This window comes from Pteropus vampyrus, unplaced genomic scaffold (genome assembly GCF_000151845.1).
Source record: "Pteropus vampyrus isolate Shadow unplaced genomic scaffold, Pvam_2.0 Scaffold112, whole genome shotgun sequence".
Lineage (NCBI taxonomy): Eukaryota > Metazoa > Chordata > Mammalia > Chiroptera > Pteropodidae > Pteropus > Pteropus vampyrus.
The window spans coordinates 321,170-337,935 of NW_011888893.1; the positions used below are offsets into that span (position 1 = coordinate 321,170).

The 16,766-nt window shown below is 39.4% G+C and overlaps 1 protein-coding gene and 1 pseudogene across 1 annotated transcript in view; both read right to left on the reverse strand.

Annotated features, from left to right (window-relative positions):
* Positions 1 to 16,766, reverse strand: part of TPK1 (thiamin pyrophosphokinase 1) — a 233,342-nt gene that overhangs the window by 183,607 nt on the left and 32,969 nt on the right. The window lies entirely within an intron of this gene.
* Positions 443 to 561, reverse strand: LOC111743371 (annotated as a pseudogene).

The window sequence follows — 16,766 nt, forward strand, 5'->3', positions numbered from 1 at the left end:
ATATGTTATCTCTTACACGTTGTTTAAAATTTTAAATAACTGTTGGTCAAATCTTCCTTGCAACAGCCACTCAGAAAGTGGGTAGGAGTATACCAAATTCAAAAAAACTACGAACCGGGCCAAGGTTACTTTGTCCAGGTTTATCAAGCTATCAATAATCAGCACTGATAAGATGCACCTGCGCTGGGGAATGGGCGCTAGCTGCACACCCCTAAGGACACTCACAACAACTAGTGAGGGATAAAAGCTGGAGCCCCAAGAATCGATGGCTTCTATGGTGATGTGCATGTCCAACAAGCTGCGACCGGAACACCTGAAAGTCACTCCTGCGAAATGAATGAACTTTCGCCTGGCTTCGATTCTTTTAGATAAATACCCAGAAGTGGGATTGCTAGATAATGTCATAGTTCTATTTTAAATTTTTTTTTTTTTTTTTTTTTTACGCCTATTGCACCTGGTCTTCCTAGGTGGTCTCCCAGCCAAGTACTAACCAGGCCTGACCCTGCTTAGCTTCTGAGTTCAGACGGAATCGGGCTTGTTCAGGGTGGCATGGCTGTAGACTATTTTAAATTTTTAAGGAACTTTCATACTGTTTTTCATAGTGGCTGCACCGTTTTGCATTCTCACCAATAGTGAACAAAGATTCCAATTTCTCCACATCCTCACCAACATCTGCCGTCTTTTGTTTTATTTTTAATAACAGCCATCCTAACAAGTTTGAGGTGATATCTCATGGTTTAGATTTGCATTTCCCTAATAATTAGGGACACTGAACATCTTTTCGTGAACCTGTTGCCCATCTGCAGGTCTTCTTCGGAAAAATGTCTATTCAGTTCCTCATACCATTTTTAGTTGGGTTATTATTATTATTTTTGATATTGAGTTATAGGAGTTCCTTATATACATTGGAAATTAATCCCCTTTCTGATATATGGCTTGCAAACATTTTCTCCCATTATCTAGGTTGCTTTTCCACTCTTTTGACTGTTTCCTCTGCTGTGCAGAAGCTGCTCAGCTGGATGTGGTCCCACCTGTCTAGTTGTGGCTCTGTCGTCCGTGCTTTTGTTGTCACGAAAGGACTGTCAAGAGCAATGCCCAGAGCTTGCCCCGATGTTCTCATCTAGGAGTTCCAGTTTCAGGTCTTACACTTAAGCCTTTGATCATTTTGTGTTGAAGGTAAATATTTTTAACCAGTTTTCATCACTAGGAACTATGCTGATAGAAAGCCATAGTTCATATTTTATACCTAAAGAAGTCAAGGAGCTCTCAATCAATGAATTCTTCCAAAAATATCTCTTGCTTAAAAACATTTAACCTACAGGTAGGTACTCTGCCTGCCTATGTTAAAGTCTCAACCATATAATGAAGCCTAATAAGAAATGTATTTTACAAAAGAGGGTTTTCTTTAATAACCTATAAATAAACTAATGACCTTAAGCATATTTGGGTTTTCACATTTGGTATCTCTTAAATATTTCATTAAAAAATAACGGAATCTCTGTTTAGGATATTTCTGTTATTTAAAGAGAAGTTACAAGATCTTCACTGGAGAGCTTCATAAGTGGGGAGTGTTGAATATATCGGTCAATGATAAAAACAAGAAAAAAACACATATAAGATACCATCGCCTATATATAAAATGATAAAGGTATTGACTTTTACATTTATAAGATTGTAAGCACAAGAAATTGGTTACAGTGGCACTTCTGCAGAAGAAGAGAGGGTTAGGACAAAGATTTATTTTTTGCATAACTAATTTTCTTCAAGGAAACCCCACTCCTGCACTCTCGGCCCATAAGTGGCATTGATTTGACGCCCAAATTCAGACTTGGCACATGGCTCAACCCATGCCACGACAATCTCCTGCCCAAGAGTGACTGATGCAGAGATGGACATGTGAGCCAGTCAAAGATAATGAGACCTACAGAGACTGTCCAGGTTCCCCTTCCTACCGCTCTGCTACCTGAATGGGAGCCTGGACCTACGACCTATCCTGTCGACCCTGAGAAGGAAGTCAACACGGTGGAGGCAAAGCTAGGAGATAGGAGTATTGTTTGCACCCCACAGCAGTAGTGACAACCAAGGACCAGCCTTTCAATTATGCGAGCTATAAATTCCCTTTTTGGGCTCAGGTCACTTTGCAGTGACTCCTCTGCCATTTGAAACAAATACAAACATTGATTTCTACTTCAAAGCCACAACCTTCCTCTCAGTTGATTATCACCTTAGCTAGCATTCCTCAGGTCTGTGCCCCACCGAGCCCTCAGAGGAGCTGTGGACTGCTGGAGACAGTGAGCCTATGATTTCATACACGATCGTCAGCAAAGTGTCGACTGTGATCCGAATAAGTCAGTTCATGGACATGGCTGACAGACGGATTAGCGTGCTTCCCCTATCGAGACTCTATTTCACGTGGAAAATCTTTCACTGAAAGCATGGCATGGAAACATATGCTGAGAGCGCAACAATTTACTCTGTTCGCAGGCGTGCCAAAATGCACAAGTAACTGCTGTTTAGATAACTCTTTCGCGTTTTATTTATAGCATTATGTGCAATTATTGAGAAAGCTCACATTTGTAACATCTCACATAGTGAGTGGAACATTCTTTAAATTTTAGTCAAATCAGTAGCTCAGAATTATCCTGCTTTCAAATAAAAGGAACGGGTGTTTATACCGAGCGCCTAATGCACAGTGCTGTGCCATCCCGACGACCTGGATCATGCCACGTAATGAAGATTTTTATTGCCTTTGGAGAAATGGCACTGCACAAATTCTATTATTCTTTCTCTCTGCCACCTTCTGTCTCCTCTCCTAGTTATGCGCTTGGAGATAAAGCATGACATTTAGTCACTCTTGATGTTATCTACAAAGTCCACAATCAGGTATCTCTTTAACACTTAGTGGCACCAAGTATCTCATTACTAAAAAATCTTAAAAGCAGCCAAAGATCAAACTGTTTATCCTAAAGTGGCATAGGGAAATTTTTCTAAAAGATGAATAAATCTAATAATGCATAAAAACCGCAAATAGCTAAGCAGCACAGAAAAATATGGTCTTGCATGTGAAGCCACCATATACGTGTACGTCCGAATGTGAGTTGTTAGGAACAATTAAGGCTGATTGCATTCTCGATCATTATTTTTTTTTACTAAAGATTAGCCATATTTTAGGGACAAAGGGGGCAAATACACATGATCTACAGGGAATAAGAAAACACGTAACAGACGCATGTTGGTGCTGCTGTCACACCGGTTGCTTGCCCTCGGCACTGTCCATGACTCGGGCCTTGGTTGGGAGGGGCTATCCAGTACGCTGCAGAATGTTTAGCAGCATCCTTGGCCTTGCCCACTAGGTGCCAGTAACACCCCTCAGATGCGATAGCCAAAAATATCTGCAGACAATGCCAAGGATCCCCTCGTGGGCAAAATCACTCCCAGTCCAGAACCAGTGCCCTAACTGGAGGACTGCTCACACCTCAACGGTCCGCCCAGAGTTAACAAACATGCAGAAACAAATCTATCACATTATCTTCTATTTAAAACATTTTGAACCATCAGTAAGACCTCTCATATAATCTGTACATGTACTGGACATCTCTATATCTCTGATATTCTGGTTAATGTTCTAGCATGGCCCCACACCCTCTTTATTTGCACCTCCTATTCATTTGCGACCCTATTGCTAAATTATTGTCACTAGTCACACAGCTGAAGTCAGGTCCTTCTGACCATCTTCTGGGATCTGCTGGGTACTCCACATCACCTCCCACATCAGATGAGGAACTAGAGAGACAACTCCACAGACAGTGAGCGCGAAAAGTGACGGCTTCTATTAGCTCACTTCGCTTCATAATGTACAGACAGATAAAGGCAGTGACAAAACAATGAAATCTGGCAGATCTCCATGAATCAGCAAAAGTGATAAAATGCCTAGAAGATGTGTTGGAATAGAAGAAAAGAGTAATGATGGTGGCTGGTCCACTTGGCAAAAGTAAAAGCTTTTTAAAAAATCACTTTGCTGATGCAAATATGTTACATAATAGAAAAATATAGAGAGATCTGGAACAGATCTGCCTCCTCTGACTGTTCCTTTAGCACCAGAATTGCCGCCTTCTTTTTTTTTTAATGGCTCAGTGGTAACAGACCTCAGAACTTACAGGCAAGACATATTTCAAGTGAGATTTATTGTTGCACATATCAAAAGTGAAAATATATCAAAATCAGATAGTTGGTTACAGAAAAGTGATACATTTACCTTATTTTGTAGAGATAGAAGAAAAATAATCAGATCATATCTGTACCTTTCCTAGTGCCTTTGACATCTTTATAAAAATATTTTAACAAAATTTACTGAGAGTTCCTAGTAAAAACATCTATTTTTTAAAACAATAATCATTAAATATAAATAGTAATAATAGGTTAACTTCAGCAATTTAGTCTTAATACAAATAGAAGCTGAAAAATAATCACATATTTTTACTAACCAACTAATGTAAGAATGTCACATATTATAATCATAGAATTTGGCTATTCTCTTTTTCTAAATGAGCACAATAATTAGCTACTTCTTCCTGCTTAAGAAAAAAAGGAGGGAGCTGTTAAAGGCTGTGAGTAGAAAGAAGGGGAGAAGACTTAGGGATAACATTCCTAGAAAAAGATGGAAAGAAGAGGAATCACCAGGTTCAGATTAAAAACGAGAAGCAACTACCCACATGGTCAAACTGAGCCACGTGGGACAAAACACAGTGAGAGCGCCGAGGGCGTCGAGAGGTGAATACAGGCCTGTCTAACTACCACGTCTTAGTTGGTAAGTTATCTCAGGGTTTCTTAGAGATAAATTAATCTTTAAAACACGATTTATTAAGGCATGAAAAGAAGGCCAGTTGCCTTGGAGTTGCATCAGATGAGGGGGGAGCTGCGAGAGAGAAAGTTGGGAAGAGCCCAAGACCAGACAGGGTAAGTGGGCCGCGGTGTGGCACAGAGCACAAGTACCCGGGGAAGCCATCGAGGGTTTTAAGTCTGACAGTGTTGTGTCCTGACCTACACGTCAAAGATCATTCTTCCTTTTATGTTGAGAACAGGTTAGAGAGAGACAAGAGTGGAAGTAATGGAATTAGGAGGCTACTGCAGAGCCACGGAAGGCGGTGGCTTAGACGAAGTTGGTAGCAGTTAAGGAGAGAGAATATGGATGTATTTCAAGACACAACCCGGTGGTGGAAGTGACTGAACTGGCTTAGAGACCGGATGTGGAGGGTGTTGCAAAAGGAATCAGAGATGAGGACCCTCGGGTCCCTGTCCTGAGGACCCTCGGGTCCCCATCCTGAGCACCCGACAAACGCTGGCACTGTTCACAGCTGTGCTGTGCTCCCTCCGCTCCGTAAAATAGTTCTTGCTGTGCTTGGCCCTCTATCGTCTTTGGGCATTTTACTGCCCATTTACATCATAATCACCGGGGCCTACCTCCGTTTTCCTTACAAAGAGATGTGAAGGTTTGCATAGCTCCTTCTCCCACTTTTCTCTACACTGTGTTCACTTGGAGGTGTCGCTCCCTAGTAGAAATATTTTATACCAATAGTCATTACAAATGGACAAGGATTGTCCAAAAAGTTTAACAGACATTTAAAACATGAAATAGTTTATAAAATCGATGCACTGTTAGCAGTGTTGTTCAGAGCAGTTTTGGCTTTCTTTGTTTATTGGTTTTGGTTATTCCCAAATCAAAGGAAACAGGAAACCAAAATATTGGAAAGAACCTGAGATCACCCTGAACGTGTGAGACAACTTCTGCTAAAGCAGCCTGGCTTGAAAGCTCAAGAAGAACCGCTGTGGCCAACAGCAAGACAGAACCCAACACAGGTCAGTTTTTTCCTGCTTATTTTCAAAAAGTGTAAGAATATTACAAAAAAAAAAAATGCTATTTTCAGGAAATAATAGAGACGGCAAGTAATGATGTTCAACATCATTAGCTATAAGAGAAACTCAAAACCACAATAAGATATCACCAGATACTTATAAAAGTGGTTAAAATAAAATGTGATTTTATTTTACATCAAATGCTAGCAAGGAAGCAGAGAAATTGGACCATCCATACACTGCTTGTGGTGCTTTGTTACAACAGGATGAACCCTACGACAACCCTAAAGGCTTGTGTTTTATTTCCTATTTTATAGACAAGGAAACGAGTTCAAAGACATAAAGTGATTTGCCCCAAATTACATACAAATTTTCTTGTGGTCTCTAGAGTGAGAACCTGAATTTAGAAAAGATTTTTCATTTATGTGTTATGGAATTAGAATTATTATAACAGTGGAGCCGGAATTAGAACCTAGGTTCACTAGGTAATAAAGCCCACGTTAAGCCCACATTATTTTTGTTACACAGAGAACCCCTGCTGTGCATCTGAGACAGCTCAGTAAAGCGAAGAGAAATAAAAAGGATGAAACGACACAGCTTAGAATCTGAGGGCCAACTTCACCAGTAACGATCACGCACGTGGCTTTTCCAATGCAACAGAACACACAGTAAGAGCCAGGAGAATTTCACCTCTACTGATCCAATGGTCCATTCAGAGAGCTAGCTTAATGTCCTACTAAAAGAAAATGGAGAACAGGCTGAAGAGAGCCCAAGAGATCTTTTAAATATTACAGTCGCTTTCATTGTCCTTAATATCCTGGAGAAAACACAGTTTGCCTTCTCTCTCCATCAGGGTCTAATCAGGAGAGATGAGCAGACACGGGAACAAAGTAATGTGAAAGTAGTTTAAACAGGAGAGAATTATTAACAGGGACTGGAGTAGCGGAGGGCTGAAGGTAAGGAATACAGAAACAGATCTCGGAAGCAGACTGCACTGGGAAGGGCTCGATGGCGGGACAAGCTGGAACCCTCCCTGTGAAGTTCTGGGGGACCCCATACGCAGGGAGCTGCCGGCCTTGGGATTCACTATGGAGCCCCTCAAAAGGGCGAAGGAATCGAGTCAAGGGCGGTGTCTCACTTGGCAGTAATCTGCTGAGACACCACCTGAGGGAAGTGCCAGAGAAAGCTGACCCAGGGAAGGTGACAGGTACTGCCGACCATGCACTGCAGGGAAAAAAACAGTGTGTGGCAAGCACCTGGCATGAGACAGACGGCGGAATCAGGAAGATTTGCCTGTCGTCTAGCAACGTCCTTCCAGTGCCCTCTGTTGACACAACTTAATATCATACTCAAAGGACAAATGCTTACGAGGGCCAGCTCCACGATCACAGAGCCGATAATGAAGGCTAGATTCGGAGCTGATAGGCAACAAATTGAAAACTTCATAAAAAATATATATATTGTTCTTTCCTACTCTGACAGCGAACATTTATTCAATCGGTCTTCCCCAACTGTTCTAACACCCTGAGAAGTCTAATGGGGTCACTTCCTCCTTCCCCTTACGGTTCACTCACTATCACCTAGTCACCCCTCAGGCTGGACGCAGTCAGTGCCTGCACGTACGGACCTTACACACGTGCCTGCTGAGCTGAAACACACCACAGCCAAACATCTTTAAAAGGCTCAGACTGTTCTAGATTTTTTAAAAAAAAAATTTTTTTTTTTTTATCTTAACTCATGAGAGTACAAAAGGTCCCATGGGACACTGAGGTTATTATTAGGTATTTTCCTGTAGGGATTGGGATTAAAATTCTAGCCTGAAATACACAACAAAGCAAATTCAGTGATAACATGTGCTTTTGTCCAAGTGTACATCAAAAGGACACTCTCCCATCTGCACATCCTTTTTCAGCAAAGGACTGAAATAACTTATGTGAAGTGTGCCACTAAAGAAATCTCTAGCATTTTTAATCTTAAATTTGTACTTTCAAAAATATATAGACCTGAAGGAGCGTCTCTGAATGTATAAAACATATAAATTGAGTAACAATTTAAAATACATTAAAGAATGAAGACTAAGATAACAGCTGTGACCTCCATACATTCTCTAAATTTCTAATGACCAACCAAAACAGCTGGTCTATCTTTAGTTTTTTTAAAAACTTTTATGTAGTATGCATTTGTATCAATGAGCTATATATAATATTGTATAATGTGTTATTTTTTAATTTTTTAAAAAATCGTGCTCCAAAACTGGCTTTTATTCACTTAAGATTATTTTAGAGGGCTTTCCATTTGAAAACGCAAATCTAGTTCACTAGATTCATTTAACGCCTGTACAGAGTTAATGAATATGTCAAAAATATTTATCTGATCTTCTATTAATAGATATTTAGGTGGTTAACATGTTTTTACTATTTTAAAAAATACTGCATTATCATTTATGGGCTTCCTTGTGTACCCGTGAAACCTCATCTCAGTGGTGTGTATATAAATGGATGGTCACTGGTTCCACTACATACAGCCAAACTTCTATCTAGGTTGACTGGACTGATTTGCACAATTGTTTCAGTTTTATTTTTTAAGCAGCAAACTAAACCAGACAGACAAGCCTCTATTCATATTAAATAAGTACACATAGGGCTTGATTATAAACTTGATTTCAACTACTGTGGTAGAAGCAGCTTCGTCTACCAGTAAAAGTGAAAGGAGCTGACTGTCAAATGCTCTGGATTAGGATGTCAGCAGGAAAGTATACCCTGGATGGAGACTGGCCACCGTCTTAATTTCCTCTCCTAGCTGTCTCCTGCAATAAATACTTGGTAACTTATCTCTTCAAAGCTTGTCCCCACTGCCCTACCTTATGACTGAAACGCAGGATCCTTCTAGCCTGTGGGTCCCCTTTTTAGTCAATGTGTCTTAGTTCTCTTGACAGGAGGTACTGATATTATTAGTGACTGGCATCGATCTACATAATAACCTTCCCAGTATATCTTATTCACTCACTCATTCGTTCATTTGTAGGCACATACCAAATGAGCACCAACTATAGCCAGAAATATGGCAAAGACCAGACAGACATGGTTCCAACCCTCAAGAGAACCACAGTCTAGAAGCAACCATACAGATGGAAACCACTAGCCACTTGTGAGACTGAGCATCTGAAATGCAGCTAGTCTCAGCTGAGATGTGCTGTTAGTGTAAACGAAACACTGGATTCTAAAGGCTCAGAACAAAGAGAATATGAAATTTACCATTAATAACTTTTACATGGGTTATGTTGAAATGATAACATTCTCAATATACTGAGTTAAATAAGACAGTATTATAATTTCTCTTATTTCTTTTTACCTTTTTAATGTAGCTACTAGCAAATTTATATCTGGGGCTCACATTACATTGAGTGTTGACCAGCACTGGTCAGAAGGTATGACAGACAGGTGTAATAACGCGGCAAGATGATTCATGAAGTGAACTAAGCACAAAGGTCTACAGGAGCAGGCAGAAAGGACAGAATCGATACAGTTCTGGGCACAAAGCAAACCTTGGGAACTGAAACTGTAAATGATAAAAATAATGATATTTTATTATTTATTATTATTTTAAAAGTATGACTTTGCTAAGTGGAAAAAGAAGAAGGGAATGAAATCATGCCAAGCAGAAGCCCGGAGGCAGAAGCGAGCAAAAACTGGCTAGATTAGCCGAAACTAAGCTAGATTAGTCACATTAGCCCCTGCAACCTCGGGCAAAATCAGCCTTTTTGATTTAAAATAATAATAATAATCATATTTTTGTATTATTCCTTCTCTAAATGAAGCAACTTTAAACAACTGAAACAAAACACTAGACATACAAAAAATAATTTTAACCAAATATCTACCTCATAGTACCTATTATCTGCTTCTATACTATCAGAATCACCTAATCTAAATAAGCAGTTGCATAAATAATATCCATGATAGGAGAACACGGTACCCAGAACAAAAACTATTTCACCCATTGCATATAAGAACCTGTTACATCCCAAAGGAAGAAGCTGAAAGCATTCTGACCTCCAGGCTTTTGCACAAGAATTGACTCAAATCTACATGCTAACAGGAAGATCTTGGTATCACAGCAATTTTTAAAAATACATAATATTATAGCTAGCTTTTCTCTGTTCTAGAGCCTAATGATGACTTTTTTTTAAATTATGAGACAAAAAAGATGTGGAATTGGAATGTTGCCCAGTTCTGTGAATGATACAATAAGTTACACAAAGACAAGAACAGGAATGTCTTTTATGTATTCTAGTGCTATCTCAAACGCCGAGCCTCACTGAAAATCATTTTTATACAGGAGTGAAAATAAGAACAAGAAAAAAGTAAATGGAAATGTGTGAAGAGCAAAAAGAAAAATAGTGAGGTTTGTTGTTAGATGACAATTTTTAACAGGACCTAAAAAGAATTAATTTCAACAGCTGGAAATTACATTTGGCTCACGTTAGAGAAATGTTGCTGCTGCTGTTTGCAAACATGATAAATGGAGCTCAGCTTGCAAGCGTGATGGATAAAAATAAATATTTCATTATGCGAAATGTGTTTCATTGTTGTGCTTGCAAATTTGAAACAATTATAAGCACTGCATGGCAGTACCTGCTGTTAGTTATTTTCACTGACTGACACGTAGTGGGTGTTTTCCTTTTTTTTCCTTTTTTTTTGGCTGTAGTGTATTTGAAAATAACTTATTTGAATTTAATGACAGAAACTAAAATAATTATCTCCTTCTCCATCAGAGTACAGAACTTTTGTCCCCCTATATCTTTGATCTTTGGAACATAGGAAGCAACACGAAGTAGAATTCAGTAATAAAAGGAAACCAGTGCCTCAGGATAGGATGGCAGGCAAATAAAAGTTACTTCTATTCTTTTAGATGTATTCAAGCTTGTTTTAATAATCCATAAGATATATAACCTCATAAATGCACAAAGGACAATATAGCCCAGAGAAATGAACCGAGATGAAAATATTGATCTCTACAGCATTTCTAACAGGTGTGTTACCAAGGTGTGCCCTCAAAACCAGCATGATGTCCCACCTGATCACAGCTGACCCATCCAGAACCAGAGACGATGCAATCCAGTCCCCCAAGTAAACAATTAACAAGCTGAAGAAAAATCACCAAGCAGTAAAAGGATGGAAAGAGCCAAGAAACCAAATGCTCAACATTACTCTGCAGAAGCCTTCTGTTAGCCGGAATAAATTTACTGTAAGGTTTGAAGATAAAAGAATTTAAACATGAGTGTTTTAAGACAGTAGAGTGGAGAAGTCTCTGTCCTTTCTCCATACCAAAATGATGAATGAAAAGAGGAAATGGAAATGACATCTTAGAGAAAACGACAAAATCTCTCACCCAGTCGCCATATATGTGAAAGAACCGCCAGAAGCAGTGAAACGCAGGCAGGGGTCAGTGAGATGCTGAGAGGAGGTGTCCGGTTAAAGATTCAGACACAAAGTCAAAGTAAGAAACACCACGGCTGAGCTTGAGACAATGTAGAAAAGGCAGGCGAGACTGAACTGTGAACAGCCTCTGGCTGCCATGGCACTGGCAGAGATGAGTAAGATTAAACACTCTCAAGTCTGCCATCTGTGTCGTAAAGTGCCTCTGTCCTCTGTGAACCAGGAACGGTTCCCCCGCCCCCGCTCTCCCAGCCCCCAAGCAAACCAGTTTCACCTTAGTTTGGGGAGGGTGGATGCAATTCACTCAAAGACCAATAAAAAGGAACTAGCACGGGATCTAGAACAGACCATGAAGTTAAAGGAGGAAAGAAAGAACAAGGGATAGGAAGTAAACAGGAAAAACATGAGAAAAAGTCGCCAGAGAAACACTGCCATCGAGCCAATGACTAGAAATACATCTGTAACTCAAAAACTCAATGAAGCGTAAAAACATTTAGAGACATAAGAGCTCTTGAAAGATAAGGCAAAAATCACAGAACAAGATGAATTATGAGTCTACAGAGTTCATTAAAAAATTAAATCTAAATGAGTGGCTTGAAGCAGAATGAGCATCACTAAAAATCCAAGAAGAGGCATGTTAGATAAAATGAAGATATGAGCCAAAAGAAATGGAAATTAACGATGAATTAGAAAAGATCGAAAGAAAATGAGAAATGGGAGATTTAATAATTTTTCATATGTATAACTGCTTTCCCAAAGAGACAAATTTTCCAGAACTGGAGGAAGACTTAAATGTACAGATTGAGAAGGCAAAAACACACGCCAGGAAAAACCAATACAGAATGACAATATTGAGTCAAGTCTAATTAAAATTGCTTGCACTTAAAGATAAAAGTCCCAAAGTATTCTCTAGTGGGGTGGACAGATCAAATTCGCCTCAGACTTCTCCACAGAAACATGCAACACACTTAAGAAGCTGAAATGATCCTTACGAGTCCTTAGGAAATGAAAGTGCACTAGTCAAAACGCTGTGTATGGAAACAAAGACCCATCCTCAAACATTTTTAAACCCACAAAATTTTGTTCCCATAGTTTCTTGAATAAACTACTAGAAAAAAATCCTCAACTTAACAAAAAGTACACGGATACACTATCCTGGCTGCCCATCACATCAGAGCTCTTGCTGGTACCTCTGCCTGAGGTGCAGCTGCCCCTCCCCGCTCAGCCACCTCCCCACCTCCCACCTCCTACACCCAGATCCCTCTTTCCTTCTACCGAGACTTAGCTCAAGCATCAGGTTTTCCTTAAAATTTTTCTGATGCCACTTATCTGGACTTGTTCCCTTTTCTCATTTCCAACAAATTACCCAACTATATACTGTAAATAATATACCTAAAGTAACTCTAAAAGGCACATTTTGTAAGTGAAAACCAAAAGAAAGTAGGTGTCATCAAGAGTAGAAACATCTTCCCCCTCTCTCAATCCAAGAAGATAAAGGGCATTGAAAGAATAACTAATAAGGTACAATTAAGTGAAGCATATCAGATGCTGTAAAATCTAAATACAAATCTTTTCCAGCATCCACAGGAAACTCACAAAAAACTATAGCCACAAAGAAAAGGTCATGAAAATTCCAAATTTAAAAAAAAAATAGGACAAATAATACTCTATGATCACAATGCAATAAAAATGAGTTGTAAAATAGAAAAACAAACAAACAAACAAACAAAAAAACGACGAGCTATAAACTTTTTAGTCCCTAAATCAAAAGAAAGGGGTAGTGGTGAGGCACAATTATAGTAAAATGAACTGATTATTTAAAGGAAAAAAAGAAAAATCTTAGTTAATCATGAACATTTAAAAAATCTAAAAGATATTGTGTTGAACAGATACTGTTCATTTCTAGTTAAAAACCACTAAATTAGACCTACTACCATATTTAGCTGCTGACGTTCAAAAAACCGACTTTGCCAATAACATGGTTAAGATATAGCAGAACTGGGACTCAAACTCCAAGTCACCTCATTCCACATCCAGTGTGCTCTGGTCCCTTAGGTATTATATATTTTTCATATAGTCAACTAAACTTACTATATGTAATACAGTTCAGTTAGACCTAAGTATCATGAACAGAAGCACCATTGTTTATACACCATTACGAAACAAAAACTGTACCAATTAAACTATGACACTGCTTCATTTTCAGAGTTGTTGTACTTAAAAAGGTTTTTTAAACTAGATTCTAACACACATTACTCATGTGCCTTAAAAGGAAGAGTAAAACATACTATGTGACTGCAAAACAAACAAAAAAAGGAACTGCAGTCATTCATTTTTCCGAGAATAAATATTTGCTTCACAAACCTAAACAAAATTTTAAAAATACCAAAGTAACTATACGGTAGGCAACTGTCTTCCAACTTAAACCTCAGAAAGATCCTCCATTACTTAAGAGAACTTACATATACTTGTTCTGCAAGTATACTTTTTAAATTATACACACACACACACACACACACACACACACACACACACATTCTATTGATGACTGAGTAATTTCATCAATCAAGAACATCTCCTGTGACTTTATAAGTGCACAATGTGCAGATGAAAAAATACTGTTTCATTATTAGTACCATATTTTCCTCCATCTATTTTATAAAATAACGTCAGAATACAGACTATTCAAAAAACTGTACACACATTCTACTGCCAGGCAAGGGCCGTGCTCTACTTGGGTGAAGCAAATTTGGAATCCGTCGGCCATCACAATCACAAATCTGCCAAAGTTAACCTTTAGTAAGCTGACGGTCAGAACACCTGCCTGGTGGAATCGCCTGAGTGCGCGTTGGAAACGGTGAGTCCCAGGGCCCACCCGGGAGTATGATGCACCGTCCTGAAGGACAGCCTTAGCATCACAAGCCATGGGTGAGACTTCTCATTAGATCGAACAGGGGACGCTGTGCTAGAATGTGTAAAAATCTCTGAATATATAATTAGAACGTTTCACCGATCGTGAAGATCTCATAAAGGCTTTTCGAATTCATTACAAAATAAAACACAGATTTTGTATTTCTTGTGCCTGGAATTCTGTTATAAAGCGAAACAAAGGAGGCCTGAAGATATATATGTATAGTCAGACTCCATTTGATGTTTTTCAAAAATTGAGAGCTACCCAGAAAAGATCAATTCTTGAAATGAGAAGAAAGAGTTGTATTTCACACATTTGGTCAAAAAATGTCTTGCAAGTGGGAAGCATCACTTTATAAACAAGTCTGCTCTTTCCTTATAGCAACTACAAATTGTAATCTTAAAATAGGAAAATTTCATTCTAATCATGAAAGAAAACGTTGGCCTATTTAAGATCAAATTTAAAATCCGAGTTCTTGTATTTATGTCTCATAGTCTAGATTTGTCCAACAGAACTCTAGGTGATGATGGAAATGTTTGATATCTGTGCCATTCAAAATGGTGCTATCCCCATGTAGCCAGTGACCGCCTGAGATGTGGCTAGTAAGACGAAGAAACTGGATTTCAAAACTTATTGAATTAAAATTAAATGGCCAGTTGTGTCCAGTAAGTACCACAGAAAACAATGCAAGCCCAGAACATGAAGCGGTGACGCATCTAGATGTTTATTTCTGTTCGTTTGGGATCCACGTCCAGATCGCTGAGACCAGCGGAGCTGCCTGGCTGTAACAGCTCACGGCTCAATTCCGAACGGGACGGCACGACCAGCTGCGACACAAACGAACAAACAAAGCCAGCGCCGCGACTGCAACGGAAGATTTTTATACTATACATAAACTAATATGTATATTAATTTCTAAGAGTTACTTCTGGTAACAACCATTCAAGAGTTTTCAGTAGCCTTTGCCCTCCTAATAGTTTCCTCTTTTAAGCGACAGGAGCAGCAGCAGCACAGACCTCAAACACCGGCCTCCGATGCGCCTAACCGCCAGGCTGGCTGCGTCCTTTCCCCCGCCAACTCCGGGCCTCTCCCTCCGTGTTTTCCTTTTTAAATTTTCCGCTCCTCTTTTCCTCTCCCTTTTCATAATCCAGTGACCACTCCCTGGGTTTCCCCCCCACCCCCGACTGGCTCGGACCTGCACTGCGTCCTTCCTTTTCGCTCTTCTGTGCTCACGTCACGCGGGCTGTGCTCCCGTCCGGCGCTTTCTATAGCCATCCTTACTCTTCATCTCTTCTCCTTCCCCCTCTTCTTATAAATGACGTATTTTTGTGAAGAAGAACATCTAAAGCTTTTTTTGCTCACTTAATGAGTCCACTATTTTTAAAAGTCTTTTTAAACGGGTTTAATTCATCTAAGAACCTTCTCCTTTACTGCTTCTTGAAAAAGGACAACTGAGTGTAGAACTGGACGTTGAGGAGGTGCACCAACCACTCACAACACTCACAAGCCGTGGCCTATCCTTCAGAGGAGAGGCATGATGATGGTGATGACGATGAAGAGGAGGGAGGACGAGCTGGAAAGGATGCTAACTGCCTTTTCCTCTGGTTCACCTTTAGAAGAAGCTAAAGGCATATTGACTGACTAGAAGCAAATATAAAAAGGAGAAGATAAACAGTCCTCAAAAAAAAAAAACACAAAAGGAATGTGCATAATAAGATGAAATTGTTAGTCTAAATAGTCCATGTATACATCATATTCAAGAGTTTTAATCAATAGATTTATGTGAAGTTCACGCCATGCGTCCAAAATTGTTTTGAAAACCCTCTGAACCCAAGAAAATATCTATGCAGCTTAGAAACACAAATTCATAAGAAAATTAGAATACAAGAAACAGTAATCTAAAAGACTTCATTTCATACCATCAACTAGTCGCACTCATGTAAATTCTGAAAGGGGAAAGATCAGTACTGGCCTGGAGTCATCAAAAAGGACTTGACAGAAGAGGAGGAGAATAAGCTGGTCTTTGATGGAAAGAGAGACTACAGATCAAAGGAGAGAGAGGACAGACTTACAAATGGAATAGAGAGCGTACATCAAAGCAGAGAGGCGAGAACGAGCTCGGCATACATGAAGGACGTTCCAGAGAGCGGCCTAAAAGGTTTTTGTTGGTAAATAAAAAAAGATGAGGTTACGATAGGGCGAGCACATGGAAGAAACTAAGCATCAGAAAAAGTCATTTAAATGGGACAGAACGAAGACTGCAGACACTGCCCGGGGACGTGCTGAAAGCTAGGAAGGGCGGCCCAGGAGATGAATGGCAACGGAAAAGAAAACGTAATCAGAGGAAACAGCTTAAGAGAAATACAATGAGCGTCCAGGAAGATGGCAGCAGTGTCTATACAGAGTTTAAAGTGAACTGAACAGACGTTTAAAGAATAAAAAAAAATCAGTAGTTTGAAAACGTATCAGAAAGAGAAGGAAAAAAAGGAAGCATCAAAGACGATTCGGTGTTTATCTAGGAAAGCAAAATGAAAGAGTGGTAGTGCATTTGATCACAACGTCTA